The 24,757-nt window shown below is 33.3% G+C and overlaps 1 long non-coding RNA gene across 1 annotated transcript; it reads right to left on the reverse strand.

The window, feature by feature from the left end:
- Positions 1–6,676: 6,676 nt before the first annotated feature.
- Positions 6,677–8,900, reverse strand: LOC128290421 (uncharacterized). The gene is made up of 3 exons (XR_008280259.1): positions 8,726–8,900; positions 7,765–7,806; positions 6,677–6,885 (listed from the first exon to the last, which is right to left on the reverse strand). It is a non-coding gene; the product is annotated as an uncharacterized LOC128290421 (long non-coding RNA).
- Between the last annotated feature and the right edge of the window lie 15,857 nt (positions 8,901–24,757).

The raw sequence follows: 24,757 nt of genomic DNA on the forward strand, positions 1-24,757 counted from the left end.
ATAAAATTATATATTATATCGATTTAGTTATAATTTGATATTAATATATTTAAAAGATTGTTTTATATTAATATTAAATAAAAATAATTATATTAATATTGAAAATACCTCTCCTCTTAACTATTGACAAAATACCGAAGTTTTATATTAATATTAGTTTTTCTATTTTATTTTTTACCAATTTAATTTTTTATATACGTGTTTGCAACTAACAAAGTTAAATTGTTTTAAGTTTTATTGTTAAACATATTAATGCAATATTTTATAATGTTTTAACTATAAATATTTTTAGGTAATTATAAATATTTAACCTATATATCTATAATATATATATATTCAACTCCTAAAGGAGTCAATAGGAGTTAATAAGGGTATTATAGATATCTATATTAACATTATTTTAAATTAGTTCATAAAAAATTTATCAAATTAATTCAATTCATACAAAAATAATTTAGTTCATACTGTCGAAACCCTTTTTATTTGAAAGAAAAAAATGGGGATCGACTTTTAAAACCGAGTGTGGAGTCGCCACCAATCTCTTAATTTAGGTGTGATTGGACCACCTATTAAAACGCTTTATTCAATGAAAAATAAATTTGGTTTAGGTAAAATAAAAAAAGGGGTTTGGGAGTCGGTTACTCATGAGGAAGGGTTAGCACCCTCACTACGCCCAAAAACTGGTACCAAATTGATTTGCTGTTGTCCTTATATCAAACGTTTCAAAGGAAAAAATTTCCGAAGTATGATTTTTCTTAAAAATTTTTGAATAGCTCAAATTAGCGGTAAAAAATCTCTCGTTTCAAAGACATGCGGTTTCATACCCAGTACGATTGGATACGATCCCTTATACCTTTAAGATGCGGTCGATTTTCAACCTTTGAAAAACTCATACATTAAAATTATAAAAGGTTATCCAAATATTTGGTTTACCGGAAAGGTCATACCCAGTACGATTGAGCACGATTTTCCGAATTCCCCAAATATTAGATATTGCCTTATTTCAGAATTTTTAAATAACAAAAAATTAGAAATTTGCTCAAAAACACGTTTATTTGCATAAAACTTGGGATTCATGTTTATTGAAATAGTTATTATAAAATATAAGGTTCAAATCAAATTATATATGAAATATTTAAAACACAAATTCATTCAAAATTGATAATCCACAAGATAACTTAAATAATGTATTAAATATGAAGGAATAATAATACATTATATAAAATAATATACATAATAAATTTATGAAACATGTATATACGAGTAAAATTAGGTATAATACAAAGTAAATATATAAGTTATATAGGTAACAACAATTTCTAAAAAACAAGGTCATATACAAAAGGCAAAACTATATTTTCACATAAATTTAGTGATATGTATTTATAAAATTATGTTTATAAAGAGAATTTGGAAACAAATAATATATAATTTTACATGAAACAAATTGATTTAAAGTGACGGAACATATAAATAATACGTATAAGGATAATGAAATATGAAAGTTTATACAATAAATATGATTTAAAATATGGTTATTAAAAGAAATATATTATACACATAAATAACTTTGAAATAGGATATATGTATAGAAAATGTTTACATAAAGTTATACGAAAATATTAACATGTACTATAGTGAAAATAATTTAATATGGGTTATATACATGTGAAGAAAAGTTAGAAATAATTGTATGTCAAAATATTGTTTAATTAAAATATGAATTATAAGATTAACTTAATTTTATTATAAATTATATATATAATAAATTTTAAAACACAATTATATATAAATATATATTTTCTTTTAAAAAAACTATATGTATAAAAGCATGGCTTTAATAATGTGTATAGGCCAAAGAACCAAGTATGTACCTAATAATAATTTAAATAGCACATAAAGTAGGTGGATTTCTCCTTAAATAACAAAAAGAATATATACATTAAAATAAGTTAATAGATTCAAAAGAAATTATAAAATAAGATAAAATTAAAAGTATACATAAACTAAAATAAATTTTATTACACATTATACATATAAAATAATATACAAAATGTTAAAATGATAGAATAAAAGAGGAAAAAACTATAATAACAGTTTTTTAGAAACTAAATTCAATTATCAGGACAACTTAAAATACAAAAGCAAGTAATCAAGCATCAAAGAAAAATGGATATGCAATGAATAAAGAAATGGGGAAAAACTTAACAAAATTGAAATAAACGGGACAATTCACAAATAGGTAGTCTTAAAGAGGATCAATGTGCAATGCGTGTAAAAATATGAGGACTAGAATCGGAAATAATCCAAGCCCCCAAATGCAATGTTGCAGCGCGGACCCAATTGCAAAGACGCGCAAACTCTATGACAAATTTAAAATGAAACAAAGTAGAAATAAGGATCAATTTAATTATCTGCGCGAAGACGAAGGACCAGTCGCGTAATTGGACCATTCGAAGTGAAAGGGCGCGGATCGGGGCCAAGAAACGGGTCGGCGTGCGGATCCTCTCCCCTCAGATGACACCATTTCATGATCTACACAAAACAAGGTAAAAAAAAATCCTAAAACTAATAAAAGCAAATAAAAACAAAACAAAATCTAAGGCCTATTTCATTCGGCCAGACCTAAAGCTTCACAACCGTCCCTTCGTCTCCACATTCGACCGACGACCATCAAACAAAAGCCAAATTTGGTCTCGTTCGACCACAAATCCGAGGGTTTTTCCATTATTAATCCACACAATCCCTATTTGTGCTTCGATTTCTTCAAAGCAAACAAGGATTCGAGGGCTTTTATCATGATAAGTATCCTCCCTCTCCTTTATTTTTGTTTTTTTACTCCTATAATAACGAAAATTAAAGAGATAAAAGCAAAATGAAAAGAAAAATGATCTTTCAAATTACCACTTTGAAAACTGCTCTTTATTCACACCCTTTAGAACTGATTTGTATGTGAGAGTATGCGTGTATATTTCTGGAAAAAAGATCCATCCCCTTTACATCTTTTTTCATTCGGTTTTATAGCCGAAAGATAAGTAAATAAAATAAATAAAAATACAAAAAATCCTTGCTGTAATTTGTTATTATTTGCTATCAATGGTTGTTTGCTATTTTCTATTATTCTCTTCTCGCAGGTGTGGAGGCCGTGGTGCTGCAGACGTGGCGAGGTCATTGATGGGCATGTCGACGTGGATCATGAAGCAACGGTGCATGGGAAACTGATTCTAGGCGAGGCTACGATGCATGGAAACGGCGGCTTAGTAGCCTAGGGTTTCCACTTTCTGAAAAGAGTTAATGGACTAAGTTTTGGGTTGGGTTATTAGGCTGTGTAATGGGCTAGGATTAGGTTTTAATGTTTGGGTCTTAGGCTTGGTCTGTTATTGGGTCTTGGACCATTTGAAGGGACTTAAATTATTTATTTGGTTTTATTTTGAATGGGCTAGTAAAGACTGTAAGCGGACTATTTTTAGACTAAATTTTTTTTATCTTTTTATATTTTGTTATATTACTTCTTATGGGCCCGGGAAAATTGGGCCGTTTATAGCTACCCCTCTTTGCTCATTGTTGTGTAACAAAAATAGAGCAAAGACTTCAAATAGGACCAATTTTGCCTGGTTTTGCTGAATCTTGGCTATAACTTTAGGGAAATAGGACTGGTGACTTAAATCTGCTCCATTGCCAATACATGGAGATAAGATTCGCCATCCTTAATTTCCTCCGCAACTGCTTTAGGGAAATAGATCTTCAATCTTTAGTCTGCTTCCTTGCTACCTCAGGAAGATAAGACTAAAATCGCCAACCTTCTCTCTTGCTACCTCAGAGAAATAAGGCTAGTGGTAAAATTTGCTCCATTGCTGATACATGAAGATAAGATTCACCATCTTTGATCTACCCTACTGCAACTTTAGAGAGATAAGATCTTCAATCTTCAGTTTGCTTCCTTGCTACCTCAGGAAAATAAGACTTCAATCTTTAACTTGCTCTCTTACTACCTCAGAGAGATAAGGTTTGGGGTTTAAATCTACTCCATTGTCGATACATAGAGATAAGATTTATCCCTTCCAATCTTCAATCTTCAGTCTGCTTCCTTGCTACCTCAAGAAGATAAGACTTCAATATTCAACCTACTCTCTTGCTACCTCAGAGAGATAAGGTCAGTGGCTAAAATCTGCTCCATTGCTGATACATGGAGATAAGATCTGCCTTCTTCGATCTGCTCTGCTACAACTTCAAGGAAATGAATCTTGGGCTTAAATCTGCTCCATTGCCGATACATGGAGATAAGATTCGCCTCTTTCGATCTGCTCCGCTAACGTTTAGGGAGATAAGATCTTCAATTCTCAGTCTGTTTCCTTGCTAACTCAGGAAGATAAGACTCAATCTTCAACCTGCTCTCTTGCTACCTCAGAGAGATAAGGTTTGAGGCTTAAATCTGCTCCATTGCCGATACATAGAGATAAGATTTGCCTTTTCCAATCTTCAATCTTCAGTTTGCTTTCTTGCTACCCCAGAAAGATAAGACTCATTCTTCAACCTGCTCTCTTGCAACCTCAGAGAGATAAGGCTAGTGGTAAAATCTGCTCCATTGCCGATACATGGAAATAAGATTCACCATCTTCGATCTGCTCCACTGCAACTTCAGGGAGATAAAATCTATTTATTTATAGCTTTCATCTATTCCACTGCAACTTCAGGGAAATAAGATTTGCTATCTTCATTTTGCTTTACTGCAACTTCAGGGAGACAAGACCTGTCACTTCAACCTGTTCCCCTGCAACTTCAGGGAGATAAGGTTTGTTATGATCTGCTTTACTGCAACTGACACTTCAACCTGCTCCACTGCAACTTCAAGGAGATAAAGTTTGTAAACTTCGATCTATTTCGCTGCAACTTCAGGGATATAAGATCTGACTTCACCGATGTTACTACCCCGTCCTCTCGGACCTGTCCTATAGACTCGGTTTCATGTATCATGCTTATGCCAAATAATTAGGATGTTATGATCAAAATGAATTAAATGCTCCTAACTAGATGTGATTCTTATGTCAGATAATTAGGATACTATGATCAAAATGAATCAACTGCACCTAACTAAATGTGCTGCTTATGTCAAATAATTAGGATGATATGATTGAAATGAATCAAATGCTCCTAACTGGATGTGTTATGAATGAATGCAAAAATGAGAATAATCTTTTTTTTTTAAGACTTAAGGTATCATTGCTCGTTGTCCACTAGGACACTATCACTGATTTATTATGTTGCCATCTTGTTCGGCTAATATTCCCAAAGAAACAATCATATTCTGTTCAGCGAGCTTGCCCCACCGTAATTTCAGAGTCCCTTACACTGTAACAATAGGTTAAATTTAAACTAATTATAGAATTTGGACTGTAATTTCAGTGTTAAAATTTAGCTAGATTTTCATTAAATAAATCAAAATTTTAAAAATCAAATTTAAACAAGAGGTTAAATTTAAACTAATTACAGAATTTTAACAATATAAAAAATTCTTCAATCTTTATCGGGTCACTGAAAAAAATCTTCAATCTTTTAATCTTTATCCAGCTATCTTTAAATTTTCAATCTTTCAATCAAGCCTTCCTCTTTACTTTTTATTCCAATTTAGCCCTTTTTTGTAAGAGTTTAAATTCAACATACCAACTTTATTCCCGATAAGAAAAACCTAAATTTAATAGCATTTTATTCAATAATTAGCTAAAATATATATGTTAAAAATACCAATTTATCTTGCTATCAAAGTGGTAAAATGTAAAAAATTGAACTTTTAAATTTTAACTTCTATGACACAAAATTAACTTAAATTTTAGTATTTTATTTTAATTATTCATAATTTAATTATTATTTTATTTCCAAAAATTCATTTTTGGACTAATCATTTTTTCTTTTTAATAATATATATTATATTTCCATTTTTTTAAAGTCATTGGAGTTAATAAGAGTAATATTCCAAATATATTATGAAAATTTATTATATCACTAATTATTACTTAACAATATTATATATTTTAATTAATATTGTTTATTGATAAATAAATGATTTTTATTTATACCAATTTATTTATTTTTAAATATTGAGAGTTACATTTTAGTGTTTTTTGAAGGTTACAATCTCTTTATTTGTGTTTATATTTATGTAAATGATTTGTTTATGCTGATGCAATATTGGTGTATATTGTTGATATGGATAGTTTTTACATGTTATGTCAAGATGAACAAGATGTTGTTGATAAATCATTATGTAGCACCCCAAACCCGGCCCAGAAGTTATGGCCGGATCCGGCATGCCACATAAAAAAACGTTAAAAAATTTTCCATTCTAAGTCCAGAAAATCGTACTTGATGTTCAAAAGATTAATTCATTAAGGGTTAAGGTGAATGGAAGTTGTGCACCAGGTAGGAAACCGGAAAAGAGGAGGTGAGTCCATCGGACTACTTAAGTACCATGCTCCTTTCGGATCCAATCCTAGACATGCACACCGCCATTGCCACACCTTAACGTCATGTATATTTTCAGGCAACCAATTTGATTAAGTCCATTTTAGGAAAAAAAAAATTAATTTTGGAAAACATCTTCATTGCGGAAGCTTTGCTTGTTTTCGTGTTATTTTGAAATCAATTACTGTTTTTGAAAACGCGCCCTAAAACTATCCAATTTTAACAGTTAAAATAAGTATTACCTATCTTAGTAATACATATTAAAACCATCAAAAATAATTAAGCGGCCTTATTACATTTAAAAGCCCAACAACTTCAAACGTAAATAAAAGGATGTCCAGTTCACCAGAAGAAAATCAAACTTTCAGAACGGGTGGCCACTCCGAATTCCCTCACAGCTCCAAGCCCACTATGGTTGGGGATTTCCTGTGTGGATGAAAATAAAATGGGTGAGTTTGGGGAAACTCAGTGTGTAAGGAAAACCCATTCAAAGCCCAAGTCACTCAAGCCCATTGGGCCTAAGCCCATTCAGTAATAAAGGGTACTGGGCCGAGCCCTTTTCAGACACAATAAACGGGCCTTAGCCCTTATTCAGATAATGATGGCCCATAGGCCCATTTCAAAATACATGCAACATCAATAACATATGCAAGCCCATTTGGGGAGACTACTCAACCCACCAACCACTACACTCCACCCGTACCAGCCATACACTCCATGTGGGATAGCTCAACCCACCCAAATTTAACACTCCACATTCTGCAATTCTTGCCGCTCGCTTATCAAAGAATTGAGGCAAAGCCTCCAAGACGTGGACAAGCCACTTTCAGTACTTCCTCCGTCAATATCCCATCCCATGCATCGATAATAACAACATGGCATGCAAGAAATAACAACAATCAAACATGCATTTAGGTCAATTTAACCCTAGGGGTATTTCTTAATTTATCTAATAGGGTAAACCGTAAATTTTCCACTTTTAAAGGTATTTCAGTAATTTATCTATTTTAGGGTTTTTCATACATATTCCTACTTTTCATGTACTAACAGAATCACGTACCGAGGGTTCTTACCGAATTGGGCCCGTTGGCCCATCATTCCAATTTTGGCCCATTAAGCCCAAAAATATCAAGGGCATAGAAATCATGCACTTTGCAGTCCAAACATTGCAGCTTACCAAAAACATTAATCGATTTACCTCACGAGCATTCGCACAATCGCAAATCTACAAAATACCAGTTTTCGGCATTTCGGCTTTTCGGCTTTTGCCGATCTAGACTAAGAAAGAGGGTGTTAGTTACACACCTATTTCCGACGATATGCTGACGAGATCCACACACGAACTGCCTACAATTGGATTACTAACACGTTAATCTAACTATTCAAATACGAACTACGTATTAACCCCTTACAATATTCGGCCAACCACACCTACAGATCATAGTAAGCTTATAAGAAATCAATAAGCAACTCATTAACAATTTTTTGTCAATGTTTACCACATAATCATAATTTCACTGCAAGCTGTCTTCCTGAGCAACAGTCACTAAATCATTTATAACTGGAGCTACGAAACTCCAAATCAAGTGCCGTTAATTTTCCCTTAAAATAGACTTATATATCTTCTATCCATAAAATTTTCAGAATTTTTGGTTTAGCCAATCAATACCAGATTTTTCTCAAAGTTTCCCATGTTTCACTGTTTGACTAATCTAACCACTCTTCATTACGAATCAAATTTCTCATTGTACAGAATTCAAAATATGTTCTTGTTTATTTCATTAGAAACTAGACTCAATAAGCTTTAATTACATAATCTATTCAGCTTCTAATTCATCTCCCACAATTTATGGTGATTTTCCAAAGTCACGTTACTGCTGCTGTCCCAAGCAGATTTATTACCAAATCACTCTTTCATACACCTATCTTGCATGCATGTTATTTAAACATGTATATCACCAATCAATCATCACATATCTATGATTTTTACTTAAGCATAATCTCCATTTCATCATTTCAAAGCACAACATTTTAGCCGATTTTTCCCTTTAGCATCTAAGGCACATGCATGCTCATTTGTTTGGCTCAACTTCACATATCTTCCATTTTTCATCAAAAGAACATGAAACAACAACCATTTCCTTCATTTTAATTCATGACCAAATGCTCACAACACAACTAAAAATCAAAATATACTTCAAGAGTTAAGGTAGAATCAAGAAGAACTCATGAACCTCAAAATAGAAGCAAGGTACCAAGAACTTACCTTCAATTTTCCTCCTCCTAATGACCGAATACTCAAGAGCTTTCTCCCCTCCTTTCTCTTCTCTAACTTTCAGCTATGATGAACAAAGATGGACAAAACTTTGTTCTTTTCACCCCTTTTTCTTTTAATAAAACTTCATATTTCATCCATTTAATTCTTTAATACAAAAGACATGATATTCTTATCATGAAACATTTACCTAACCCATTATCATGAAACATTTACCTAACCCATTATCATGGAACATTTACCTAACCCATTATCATGGAACATTTACCTAACCCATTATCATGGAACATTTACCTAACCTATTATCATGAAACATTTACCTAACCTATTATCAATTTGTATCAATTTGTACCATAAATTATGGATATCAAGTGTACATTTTGTCTACAACAACATGATGGTTAGCCACTTCATGTAAAATGGGAGGTTTGTCATGCAAATCCTCCTATTTTGCACTCCTATTTATTTGGCCATTTCAATTTAGCCTATAGCATTTTCAAACATTTTCACGTAGGTCCTATTTCATAATTTCACCCCTTTTTTCTTATGGAACAAAAATTAACTAAAATTACCGGGTTCTATCTTAAGCTTGGGCCATCTAGAGGCCCACTAACATAATTAAACCTATGCCAACATTCACAGGATTCCCGAAAATTGGGGCGTTACAACTCTACCCTCCTTAAAGAAATTTCGTCCTCGAAATTTACCTAATCCAAACAGATGAGGACATTGTTGTTGCATCGTCTCTTCTGGCTCCCAAACTCAGAAGTTTCCCCTTCCTTAACTTGTTGAAAACGAGCGACCAAAGACTCATCGTTCAACTATTTTTCCTTAATCTGATCCACCCAGGTTGGGCCTCACTTGCAACTCAGCCAACAGACTTCCATCATCATACAGACTCAGACGAGCAAACATTGCTCTCAGATCAGATACAGCTCTACGACTTAGAGCATCGGCTACCATATTAGCCTTACTTGGGTGATACTCGATCGAACAGTCATAATCCTTAAGCAACTCAATACATCTCCTTTGCCTAAGGTTCAGCTCCTTCTGAGTCAACAAATACTTAAGACTCTTATGGTCAGTCTATATAATACACTTTTCTTCATATAAGTAATGTCTCCAGATTTTCAATGCGAAGATCACTACTGCTAGCTCTAAATCATGAGTCGGATAGTTCCCCTCATGAGGCTTAAGCTGTCGTGATGCATATGCAACCACCTTACCCTCTTGCATTAACACGCAGCCCAAACCCACGTGTGATGCGTCATCGCTGCACAAGAAAATCATTCCTGCACTCATTTGAATTAACACAGTGCTTCAATGTAATTTTATTCAACTTCTCAAAAGCTTCCTACTGCTTCTTAGTCTATACAAACGGTACTCATTTCCTTATGAGTTTTATCAGGGGTGCTGCCATCACAGAAAAACCTTCTACAAACCTTCTGTAGTATCCTGCCAGTCCTAGGAAACTCCATATGTCCGACACTGACCTAGGCGGCTTCCATTCCAAAATCGCTTCAATCTTTCGAAGGTCTACCTTCATCCCTTCAGCAGAGACCACATATCCTAAGAAGGTTACCTCCCTCAACCAAAATTCACACTTGCTGAACTTCGCGAAGAGTTCCTTCTCCCTTAATACTTACAGCACTATACGGAGATGCTCATCATGTTTCGTTACAGCTTCAGAATATACCAGGATATCGTCAATAAAGACGACTACGAACTGATCCAAAAATGGTTGGAACACACGATTCATCAGATCCATAAATGCTGCAGGAGCGTTCGTCAGTCCAAATGGCATAACCAGAAACTCATAATGACCATACCGAGTCCTGAATGCCGTCTTATGGATATCTACCTCCTTGACCCTTAACTAATGATATCCAGATCGAAGGTCGATCTTGGAAAATACAGAAGCTCCTCTAAGCTAGTCGAATAGCTCGTCAATCCTTGGCAGTAGATACTTATTCTTAATCGTCAGTTTGTTCAATTGGCGATAATCAATGCACATCCGCATCGTACCATCCTTCTTTTTCACGAATAGCACCAGTGCTCCCCATGGAGACACGCTTGGCCTAATGAAGTCCCTGTCCAACAACTCTTGAATTTGAGCCTTTAACTCCACTAACTCCTTCTGCCATCCTATACGGTGTGATGGACACAGGCTCCATTCCAGGCAACAAGTCTATTCCAAACTCAACTTCTCGATTCGGAGGCAATCCTGGAAGCTCCTCCGGAAAAACATCTTAGAACTCCTTTACGGTCCTAACCTTATCCACCGTCATCCCTCCTCTTCGATCGACTTACAAATGCCAAATAGGCCTCACAACCTTCTCAATCCACTTTTCGGCTCTTAAAGTCGACACCACATTGGACAAATAATCCTTCGCTCACCTATCACTATAACCTCATCATCCTTTGTGGTCCTTAACACCATTCATTTAGCAAGACACCCGAGTCGCTTTATGCTTAACAAGCCACCCATTCCCAAAATGAGATCAAACTCTCCGAATGGTAACTCCATCAGATCTCCAGGGAAAATCTTACATTGAGTTTCTAAGGGTACATCCCTATACAGTTTGTCTACCCTAACCGAGTGACCCAAAAGACTTAGTACAGATACCCCACTCACAATCTCCTCAGAGTAGTCCAAGTTGTCCATAATCCGTTCTGTGGCCTCTAACCAATACTCCGCCACATTCGGGGCTATACCAGACATGCCCCTAAAGATCTCCGCTCCGTTAGCCCGAAGTCGTTCAGAAATAGATCCCCGAACTCTATTACCCGTACTTGCCCCGGCAACCCTTTCCGAACACAAAACATTGCTCGTGATGGGCATCATCCTCGACCGCAAATCATGAGACTCTACCTCATTGTTTGGTGGTACCAGGTGCATCCACCGCCAATATGTCCCAAGACGAAGATCTCGCCGAGCTCTTCCTCGACCACGCCCACGGCCTCTTCCACGAGTAGCTCTTGTACTCATATCGTATTATCTTCATTACGAATTTTATGCATCAACTAATATTCCAGTGTTTATTACGATGTTTTATGAATCGATAAGAGTTCGAGTTTGTTTTCACGTAATCAAGTCTAGCTACGCTTTCAGTCTCTTATCGATTTTCCTATGGTTTCAGATCATCCTATCTAGAGTATCCTAATAGGGTTTCAGATAGACAGATAATTCAGAAAATATTCGAAAAGTTCGAGTAATACTTACAGACTTGAGCCGAGATTGAATGCCAACTTCTAAAGATCTAAATTTTAAAATCGAGTTTTTCAGATTCTTTATAAAATTTTCGCTTCGAAAATCTTTGTTTTTGTAAACCCATTCCACAGCCGAGTTGTTGCAACCTAGGCTCTGATACCACTAGATGTAGTACCCCAAACCCGGCCCAGAAGTTATGGCCGGATCCGGCATGCCACATAAAAAAACGTTAAAAAATTTTCCATTCTAAGTCCAGAAAATCGTACTTGATGTTCAAAAGATTAATTCATTAAGGGTTAAGGTGAATGGAAGTTGTGCACCAGGTAGGAAATCGGAAAAGAGGAGGTGAGTCCATCGGACTACTTAAGTACCATGCTCCTTTCGGATCCAATCCTAGACATGTACACCGCCATTGCCACACCTTAACGTCATGTATATTTTCAGCAACCAATTTGATTAAGTCCATTTTAGGAAAAAAAGATTAATTTTGGAAAACATCTTCATTATGGAAGCTTTGCTTGTTTTCGTGTTATTTTGAAATCAATTACTTGCTTTTGAAAACGCTACTAAAACTATCCAATTTTAATAGCTTAAAATAAGTATTACCTATCTTAGTAATACATATTAAAACCATCAAAATAATTAAGCGGCCTTATTACATTTAAAAGCCCAACAACTTCAAACGTAAATAAAAGGATGTCCAGTTCACGGTAAGAAAATCAAACTTTCGAACGGTGGCCACTCAATTCCCTCATGACTCCAAGCCCACTATGGTTGGGGATTTCTGTGTGGATGAAAATAAAATGGGTAAGTTTGGGGAAACTCAGTGTGTAAGGAAAACCCATTCAAAGCCCAAGTCACTCAAGCCCATTGGGCCTAAGCCCATTCAGTAACAGTGGTTCGGGCCGAGCCCTTTTCAGACATAATAAACGGGCCTTAGCCCTTATTCAGATAATGAGATGGCCCATAGGCCCATTTCAAAATACATGCAACATCAATAACATATGCAAGCCCATTTGGGAGACTACTCAACCCACCAACCACTACACTCCACCGTACCACCCATACACTCCATGTGGGATAGCTCAACCCACCCAAATTTCAACACTCCACAGCTTGCGACATTGCCGCTCGATTATCAAAGAATTGAGGCAAAGCCTCCAAGACGTGGACAAGCCACTTTCAGACTTCCTCCGTCAATATCCCAAATCCCATGCATCGATAATAACAACATGGCATGCAGAAATAACAACAAATAAACATGCATTTAGGTCAATTTAACCCTAGGGGTATTTTTTAATTTATCTACTAGGGGTAAAACGTAAATTTTCCACTTTTAAAGGTATTTCAGTAATTTATCTATTTTAGGTTTTTCATACATATTCCTACTTTTCATGTACTAACGTAATCACGCATCGAGGGTTCTTACGAATTGGGCCTGCTTGGCCCATCATTCCAATTTTGGCCCATTAAGCCCAAAAATATCGAGGGCATAGAAATCATGCACTTTGCGGTCCAAACATTGCAGCTTACCAAAAACATTAATCGATTTACCTCACGAGCATTCGTGACACTCGCAAATCTACAAAATACCGCTTTTGGCATTTCGGCTTTTCGCTTTTGCCGATCTAGACTAAGAAAGAGGGTGTTAGTTACACACTGCTTCCGACGATATCTTCGACGAGATCCACACACGAACCGCCTACAATTGGATTACTAACACGTTAATCTAACTATTCAAATATGAACTACGATTAACCCCTTACAATATTCGCCAACCACACCTACAGATCATAGTAAGCTTATAAGAAATCAATAAGCAACTCATTAACAATTTTTGTCAATGTTTACCACATAATCATAATTTCACCGCAAGTGTCTTCCGAGCAACAGTCACTAAATCATTTATAACTGGAGCTACGAACTCCAAATCAAGTGCCGTTAATTTTCCCCTAAAATAGACTTATATATCTTCTATCCATAAAATTTTCAGAATTTTTGGTTTAGCCAATCAATACCAGATTTTTCTCAAAGTTTCCCATGTTTCACTGTTTGACTAATCTAACCACTCTTCATTACGAATCAAATTTCTCATTGTACAGAATTCAAAATATGTTCTTGTTTATTTCATTAGAAACTAGACTCAATAAGCTTTAATTACATAATCTATTCAGCTTCTAATTCATCTCCCACAATTTATGGTGATTTTCCAAAGTCACGTTATCTGCTGTCCCAAGCAGATTTATTACCAAATCACTCTTTCATACACCTATCTTGCATGCATGTTATTTAAACATGTATATCACCAATCAATCATCACATATCTATGATTTTTACTTAAGCATAATCTCCATTTCATCATTTCAAAGCACAACATTTTAGCCGATTTTTCCCTTTAGCATCTAAGGCACATGCATGCTCATTTGTTTGGCTCAACTTCACATATCTTCCATTTTTCATCAAAAGAACATGAAACAACAACCATTTCCTTCATTTTAATTCATGACCAAATGCTCACAACACAACTAAAAATCAAAATATACTTCAAGAGTTAAGGTAGAATCAAGAAGAACTCATGAACCTCAAAATAGAAGCAAGGTACCAAGAACTTACCTTCAATTTTCCTCCTCCTAATGACCGAATATTCAAGAGCTTTCTCCTCCTTTCTCTTCTCTAACTTTCAGCTATGATGAACAAAGATGGACAAAACTTTGTTCTTTTCACCCTTTTCTTTTAATAAAACTTCATATTTCATCCATTTAATTCTTTAATACAAAAGACATGATATTCTTATCATGAAACATTTACCTAACCCATTATCATGAAACATTTACCTAACCCATTATCATGGAACATTTACCTAACCCATTATCATGGAACATTTACCTAACCTATTATCATGAAACATTTACCTAACCTATTATCAATTTGTATCAATTTGTACCATAAATTATGGATATCAAGTGTACATTTTGTCTACAACAACATGATGGTTAGCCACTTCATGTAAAATGGGAGGTTTGTCATGCAAATCCTCCTATTTTGCACTCCTATTTATTTGGCCATTTCAATTTAGCCTATAGCATTTTCAAACATTTTCACGTAAGTCCTATTTCATAATTTCACCCCTTTTTTCTTATGGAACAAAAATTAACTAAAATTACCGGGTTCTATCTTAAGCTTGGGCCATCTAGAGGCCCACTAACATAATTAAACCTATGCCAACATTCACAGGATTCCCGAAAATTGGGGCATTACACATTATCTTTCAACCGTAATTAAGCTTTAGTTGTTTCTTATTACTGTTTAAATTTTTGTTTTTTGAATACTAAGTCCTCTTTTTGCTTTTTCTGTTTAGAGCTTGATTTTATAAGGTACATTGTTTTTAGAATTAACTACTTGAATTTAAACACGTTCATATGAAGTTTAGTCAACAATAAAACAACTATCGTTGGTGTTGTATTTCTATAATTTTTGTAGTTTAAATTTATATATGTTTAAAGTCATGAAGTGGCTTTTCTACTATTTTCTTCATAAATAGTTAATTTTAGATATTGAATTTTTAAAATCAAATAAATTATTTATAAGTCAAATCCTAAAATGTAAAAAACAATATTGAATGAAGAAAATATTTATATGCTTTAAAAATAAATCTAATTATAAAAAAAATTGTTATGTTAAAGTAATAAAAAAACTAAAGTTATGGAAGCTGGAAAAAGGTAGAAGTAGCATAGATAAAGATATCACACATTTTGACTTGAAATATCAGTAGATGTTAAGGGTATCTTTGGATGGACGGTAGCTATAGTGCAGTGAAATAGTTTATCTTACCGTTATAATAATTAATTTTATCGTCATCGTTATTTTTAATATTACTGAAATTAAATCTTTCACCTATCCAAAAATACCCTAAGACTCGAAAGGATTATTTTATTTTTTAAGCGAATATTCACCGAAAAATATAACCCATTCAAATTACCTTTCTAAAGAAGCCCATTATCTTTATTTAATAATCTCTAATTGATCTCTAAATTAGAACGAAACAAAGAGAGATCTCTTAGGGTTTGCTTATTTGAAAGAAAACGTAAAACTTTATCATCTAATTATAATTTTAAAATTATATATAAAACAAATAAATTATCAATATAGCATCATCTTATATTTATATATTGCATACACAAATAATTATATTTATTTAATATAAAAATAAATTAATATATTTATTTTCTTTAAATGTATATGATTGAATCAGAATTAAAATTTCGTATACATTTGAATCACAATCAATGTTTCATGTGTATAATTACACAAAATCAAAATTCATGTATCAAATAATACGTTGAATCAATATTCATGTATAATTTTGAGATTATCCCAATATAATCTGTGATAAATTAGTATTGAGTAGAATCTTTTAAACTTTATCCATTTTTATGATTTTTTTAATAATTTATTTAATTGAACGAGTTAAATTAGTTAGATTGATAAATTGGTGGCAGACGATTATCAATCCAATTAAGAAAACCTTAAAAAAGTTAGGCAATAATTTTCGTAAATAATTTTTAAATGCATTGAATTAATTTTTTTATTTTTAGTGATGAAATTAAATTAAATTTCTTGAAACCTTAGCATTACTTACAAACATATTTCGTAATTTAAAATAAAAAATAAAATTGAATAAAAATATTTAGTAATTTAAAGAAATTTGAATAGCTACATATTCTTCATACTATAAATAGTGAATTTGTGTGGGGTATATTTTATTCTTCATTCTATAAAATATTTTTAAATTAAATTAAATTCGAAATTAATTATAATATAAAATATCAATATTTTAAAATTTAAAAGTTTATATTGTTTTATTTTTACTTTTCAATTATGAAATATTACAAATTTTGCAACATTTTTAATAAATAATCTAATAATAATATCTTACATCATATTAATTATACTATCTTATAATTACAAAAATTGTAATTCTCTATATGTTTGGTTAACAAAATGTAATTATATCGTAATTCCTTGTCATGTTTGATTGTGTTAGAGTTGTATGACCCAAATTCTGAGATATTATTTGCAAGTCAAGTCAAACAAAAATATATTTTTCTTTCTAGGAGATTTAGTATTTATTAGTATAATATATTTAACATTTATTAGCAAAGTTTATTTGAGTTGCTAATTTAGCCTATAAATAGGCTCTTCTACAACCTTAGAAATTCATACACCCATTAGAAATTAAAACTCATAACACATTTAGAGAATTTTGTGTTTACGTTTTGTGGGTTTTTTGCTTTCGGGTTTTTGGGGTTTAATTTTATCTCCATCTTTTTGTACTCTTCGTTCTTTTGTCATTATAGTAAAATTATCTTTGCCATTGGTTTTTTATCCTCTTTAGAGGGGTTTTTCCACGTTAAATTTGTGTGTTCAATTTCTCAATTTATTCCGCTATTACTTGTTTGCTGCTTAATCGGGTCGAAATCCTAACAGATAGTACAAATTGTAATTACATAGATACATAATTTATATATATTTTTAAAATATATTAATTGCTATAAAAATTAATTTTTAAGCAAGTAACAAAATAAAATAAAATCATCATTTGTATTAGGTTAGTCTAAAAAAGTAGTTTATAATATGATTATTAATAAAAATAGAAAAAAAATATCATATGCAATTTTTTCTATTTTTTAGTGCATATTTGTTAGATTATCCCTCTTTAATATTTAACATGCACTACTTATCATCATATGTTGGTCATTGACCGAGTTTACCATTTGAATTTAAATCTATATCATTAAAACTATCGAAATCTCCTTCTTCCATATACTCTACGAAGTACGAATCATCTCAATTCTACCAATAATTGAAGTTATAAAATATGCAACATGCTAGTACGATCTGACATTTTTTTATACTATACTAAGATGATGTTAATATGAGAAATACTTTTTTAAAGCAATAAATGTCTTCTCAACCATATTTCAAAGCCTTAAATGTCTTAAATTAAAGAGTTTGCTAGTTATCTAATGTAGCGACGTACAATATTTAGCTTTGATCGCTAATTGGGGCGATTTTTTGAAAATTTGAAAACCGACTTTCGATTTTATTAAAAAAAGGAGTCGCCACCGATCTTTTTTCTAGGTGTGATTGGACACCTAATAAATCATCTTTTTTAGAAAAGAAAATTTATTCTTGAACAAAAATGAAGGCCAAATTTGGGTCTACGCGAAAATCCAGAGAAAAATAGGGTTTAGGAGTCAGTTACGCACGAGTAAGGTATTAGCACCCTCGCGACGCCCAAAATTGGTATCTTTATTAAACGTGTATCGTCTTGGTTTTCAAAAGTACAAATTCAATTTGACTTTTAATCGTGATCCGATTGAAAAATGAGAATTCTTAGTTTTCGATTTTTTTTTTTAGAAAGGTGTTCCGTTTTCAACACGAGCTGACGAATTTCACCCAATATAGCGATGAAATTGATGGCTTAATATTAAATCGATACATTGCCTTGTTTATTGAAATTGAAAGACATGAATAAAAATCTTTAAAGTAATGAACAGCAAGATGATACAAAATGGCAGGAAACAAAAAATAATAGAGTTAAAAATACATCGAAACAAATAATAACTACGACAATAATATTAAAAACGATAACAACGTATACAATATTAGACATGATAACAATAGTATTAACCGTGAAATAAGGATGAAAGTATATATAAACATATAATAATAATAAGTAAAGTGACGTAAACTTAATATTAAAAATACTAATAGTGATAGATATATATATATATATATATATATATATATTAAAGTATATGTAATAATAGGAATGAAAAGTGTATACATAATAATAGTAAAATATATACATAATATAATGAAAATGAACATATACAATATATATTATAAATATTAATAAATATGTACATATATATTGAAAATAAATACATAATAATATTAAAATAAAATAATAAGTAGATAGTGAAAATAATAAGTATAATAATAAATATAATGATATACTAAAATAATATTATATATAAAAATATATATACACGTATAATAAAATATATGTACTAATATTAATAATAAATATAATAGGAATAAAATAAATGTAATAATAATATATACACAATATGGTATTAAAATATATATATATATAATAGTGTTTAAGAATATATACATAAGATGATATAAAAATATGCACATGGAATAGTATAAGAAATATGTACTAATAACATTAAAATACATACATAATATATAATATATATAATATATATATTAAAAATGATAATAATAAAAAACTATTCATACGCTACATAAATACGTATATATATATATAAATAATAATAATGTTAGAAATATACAATGATATTAGAAATATACATAAAATAGTATAAAAGATAAATAACTAATAATATTAAAATATATACATAACAATATATGTAAATTGTATACATAATATAGTTATAAAAATATATATATATATACGTAATATAGAATTTTAAAATATGCCTAATATATTAAAAGAATATATATATATATAATACAATATTAAGAAGAATATTAAAAAGACTATTAATAATGATATATAATATATATACATATAAGTATTAAGTAAAATAATAATAATGAAATACTAATAAATAAAACTATAATAATAATAACAAGAATAATAGTATAAATAATATTAAAATTAAAATAAAATAACGAGAAAAGTAAAAAGGGATGAAATTGAATTGAGAAACTAAATTTTGGGGCCAAATCAAAAATAAAAAAGAATAGGGACCCCTTTAAAGTGCGCGAATGATATGAGGGACTAAAAGGGAGATTTTCCCTTCCCATCAAAACACTGCACTTAAGATAGGATCAAAATGAACACGAAAAAAAATCATGAGGCCAAATTGAAAATAAGAAAGTGATTTAATTGCAAAAGCTTGAAAAAGCGGAAGGACCGCGCGCATAAATAACCCATTAAACAAAAACATGTGGATCCTTTAGCGGGTCGGGTCAGACGGATCGGGTATAGCCAAAACGACGTTATTTTGGGGTTAAAGGGCAGCCCCCAAAACGATGTCGTTTTGAGGGGCTATATAAGGCCAATTTTTTTTAAAAAAAATTTCATTTGCAGCCAAGGAAAGAAAAAAAAAGGAGAAGAGGGAGGAGAGCTGGGGCGATTTCCAGCCACAGGACCGGTCACCGTCCGGTCGTCGGACCATCGCCGACCACCGTGCACGGTGGCTAGAAAAAGGTAATTTTTTTATAGTTTAATAATATATATATTATGTGTATATTAATAGGAAAATAAAAGAAATATGTATGTATGTATGCGAAAAAAATCGAAAAGCAAAAAAAATAAATATAAAAAAAAGTACCCTTTAGCCCGTTGTTTTTTCTTCTTTGAATGCTTGCCACTATTTTTGTATTTTTTTAGGACTGTTTTTGTTGTTTGAGTATGATTTTTATTTCATGAATTTGTCGAATCCCATTTACAATATTCGATTTGGCTTTTATAGCCATATTACAAACTGTTTCCTCATTTCTCTCTGTCTTTTCTTGTTTTAATGTTTTGCAAGTGCTCAGGCGGTGCTTGGGCGGTGGATTTGACCCGAGTTGGTGGCCGGTGCACAGGAGGTGTCAGGGGCAAGTGGGGAGGTTCGGTGGGTAGGTAGCTTTAGGGGGGCTAGGGTTGCTTGTTGTCTGTTTTTTCTTTTTTCTGATGTTGGGCTAGTTTAGTTTAGTTAAGTATTGGGCTGGTGGTATTTGGGCTAGGGGATTCGGTTTGTTGGTTTGGGTTTAATGGGTCTTGTGTATTGGGTAGGTGGTGGGTAGGGGGGCTTATGTTGTAAATGTAACTGGGCCAACATTAGCCTATAACAGCTGCCTCTCTTTGCTCATTGTCGTGTAATGGGAATAGAGCAAAGACATAAAGAAATGCCAATTTTGCCCGGTCTTGCCAAGTATTGATTTCTTTGGTGCTCTTCTTGTTCAGGTAGTCTCTTTTCAGTCCACCGCATCTTGTAGCTTTGGTTTAATCCACTGTAACTTTAAAGAGATAGAGACTTGTATTTTCAATCTACTTGTATCTTTAGGGATATAAGATTCGTCGTGATCTGCTCTTCTGCAACTTCAGAGAATATAAGATCTACAACTTCAATCCGCTCTTCTACCACTTCAGTGAGATAAGGTTTGTGGTCTTTTCTTCCGCTACTTCAGAGAATATAAGATCTGATATTCTCGATCAACTCCACTGCAACTTCAAGGAAGATAAGACTTGCAATTTCAACCTGCTCCACTGCGACTTCAAGGAGGCAAAATCTGTGTCTTCGATTAACTCTAATCTTTATCCTCGGCACGTGACCCGAGGCTCAACTCACCTCTCGCAATATGAGCTGATTTTTGATGAAAACAGAATTTTAAAAACAGAAACTGAAAATACCTCAGCGTGTCCCGAGGCTCAGCTCACCTCTCGCAATATGAGCTTGATTTTTTTGAAAAACAAAAATTGAAAATACCTCAGCGTGTCCTGAGGCTCGACTCACCTCTCGCAATATGAGTTGATTTTTGAAACATAAATTGAAAAACAGAAATTGAAAATACCTCAGCGTGTCATGAGGCTCAACTCACCTCTCGCAATATGAGTTGATTTTTTTTTTTTTGATGAATAGAAATTAAAATTACCTCAGCGTGTCCTGAGGCTCAACTCACCTCTCGCAATATGAGTTGATTTTTTGAAATACAGAAATTGAAAATACCTCAGCATTTGAGCCGATGGTCAACTCACCTCTCGCAATATGAGTTGATTTTTTTGAAAACAGAAATCAGAATACCAAAATATGTCATCTGGTGGAACTCAGGTGTCTTTTCTTTTGATTCAGTACAGCTATCATCACATCCTCTTGCTCTATTGGAGTACCTGTATATGTCATGCATGATGTTATCATGATATGCACATGTTTGTCTTAAATGCTTTTATGCCTACATGATTATTCTATATGCCTTAGGCATGTTTGTCATATATCTCTTTTAGTCACAATTTTTGTAATGATCTGCATTCATTGTTTCAATTCTTGACTTTCTCTTTAGGCCCTGTACCTGTCCTCAAGTTTTACAAGTAACCTGCGTTTCTCAGATATCACTCTTTTGCCCCTGGTTGAACTTTGTCCTTGCTTTAAGGCTCTTGTACTTACCAAATTCTCATCCGGGTAATGTTTAACATTTCTTTTGTCTAGAGTATGTCATTTCACTATTTATCATTTAAATAAATCGCATAGTGAGATGCATGAGAATGGTCAGGTAGGTACAAAAGGGATACCTCCATTTATTTATTTCAAAGGTGATAAACAAAGAAAGTTAACCAAGAATATTGAAAAGTGTAATAAAAGAAAGGGGATCGCATTCAGCGGATACAAATGCTCTAGATTTTCAACGCATGAACTCTTCCATGTTCCTCAATCAAGAATCTTTTCGAGCATGGCTTCTTGCATAGAAGATTTCGAGCTTTCTGAAAATGCTTCAAATACTCTAGTCTTACTATTTGACTCACCGTTCAACCGCCTTGCTCTTTAATCCCGGGTATTTGCTTCATTAGAACGACCTAATCTTTTGTGTTAATCAAGACGCCCTTTTCGTGTTTTCACCTTGATCTTTTTTTTTTAGGCATAATATTTCTTCACAGCATCTGAATTCACTAGATGAGGTACCTCTTTCCCATCCATCTCAGTGAGAATCAAAGCTCCACCCGAGAATGCCTTCTTTACGACGTATGGTCCTTCCTAATTTGGTACCTATTTTACTCGCAGGTCTTTTTGTATTGGGAGAATCTTTCTCAGCATGAGTTCTCCTTTATGGAATTCTCTCGGCTGTACTTTCTTATCTTAGGCCGCGGTCATTCTCTTCTGGTACATCTGTCCGTGACAAATTGTCTTTAAACGTTTTTCTTCGATGAGGTTTAACTAATAATATTGAGCTCAAACCCATTCTGCTTCCTTTAATTTCGACTCCATTAAGACTCGCAGAGAAGGGATCTTAACTTCGATGGGTAACACGGCTTCTATTCCATAGACTAAAGAGAAAGAAGTCGCTCCCGTAGATGTTCGCACAGATGTGCAATATGCATACAAAGTAAATAGTAGCTTCTTGTGCCAGTCTTTATATGTCTCGGTCATTTTCCCAATAATCTTCTTAATATTCTTGTTGGCCGCTTCAACAGCTCCGTTCATTTTTAGACGATAGGGTGATGAGTTATGATGCTTTATTTGAAATTGCTCACACACTTCCTTCATCATCTTGTTGTTCAGATTCAAGGCGTTATCTGAAATGATTCTTTCAATCAAACCATATCGACAAATGATTTCCTTTTTCAAAAACCTACAAACTACAGTCTTCGTCACATTGGTAAACTAAGCGGCTTCTATCCATTTTATGAAGTAATCAATAACCACAAAAATGAACCGATGTCCATTAGAAGCTTTTGGGGAAATTGACCCTATAACATTCATGCCCCACATAGAAAAAGGCCACGGAGAAGTCATGACATGAAGGGGCGAAAGGGGTGCATGAATTTTATCGCTGTAAATTTGACATTTGTGGCACTTTCGTGCATAACTAATACAGTCGCTTTCCATCGTCAGCCAGTAGTAACCGAGTCTCATAATCTTCCTGGCCATAGTAAAACCATTGGCATGTGCCCCACAAATTCCCTCATGGACATCTTCAAGTATTTTTCTGGCTTCAACAGCATCTACGCATCTCAAGAGCACTTAATCTTTTCCTCTTTTGTACAGAATGTCCCCATCAAGAACAAATCCTATTGCCATTCTTCTGATTGTTCTTTTATCATTCTCGTTTGCTTGTTCGGGATACTTTTGGTTCTTGACATATTCTAAGATATCATGGAACCATGGCCATCCGTCCGGCTCTTTTTCAATATTGAAACAGTGTGCAGGGACTTCATATATGCTCATTTGAAGAGGCATTATTTCTGTTTCTCTGTTCGCTTTGAACATTGAAGCCAAAATGGCCAAGGCATCAGCCAATTTGTTTTCTTCTCATGGGAAGTAATTAAAAGTTATTTCTTTGAATTCTTTAATTAGTCCTGCCACTAGATCGCTGTATTTAACTAGTTTAGAATCTCTTACTTCCCAATCTCCACGGATTTGGTATATCACCAACGCTGAGTCCCCGTACACCTCTAATATTTTGACGTTTCGTACAATAGCTGCACGAAGTCCCATGATACAGGCATTATATTCCGCTATGTTATTGGTACAGAAGAAATTAAGCCTGGCAGTGAACGGATAATGGTTCCCTTTTAGAGATACTAAGACTGCTCCAATCCCATGCCCTAATGCGTTCGATGCACCATCAAAGCTCATCTTCCATGACTTCTCTTTTGATGACCGGCACTCTTTTTCTGTAATGCACATTAAGTCTTCATCTGGGAAATTAAATCTCAATGGCTCGTATTTCTCTGTTGTTCGAGTTGCTAAGAAATCAGCTATTGCACTCCCTTTTATCGACTTGTAGCTCACATAGACGATGTCGTATTCTGATAGTAAGATCTGCCATCTTGCCATTCTTCCTGAGAGTGCAGGTGATTCCATCAAGTACTTTATGGGGTCCAACTTTGAAATTAACCATGTAGTATGATACAACATATATTGCCTGAGCCTCCGAACTACCCAAACTAAAGCGCAACAGAATTTTTCAATTGACGAGTATTTTGCCTCATATTCTGTGAACTTTTTGCTGAGATAGCAAATCACCTTTTCTCTTTTCCCTGACTCATCATGTTGCCCCAGTACGCAACC

Source organism: Gossypium arboreum, chromosome 3 (assembly GCF_025698485.1).
Source record: "Gossypium arboreum isolate Shixiya-1 chromosome 3, ASM2569848v2, whole genome shotgun sequence".
Taxonomy (NCBI): domain Eukaryota; kingdom Viridiplantae; phylum Streptophyta; class Magnoliopsida; order Malvales; family Malvaceae; genus Gossypium; species Gossypium arboreum.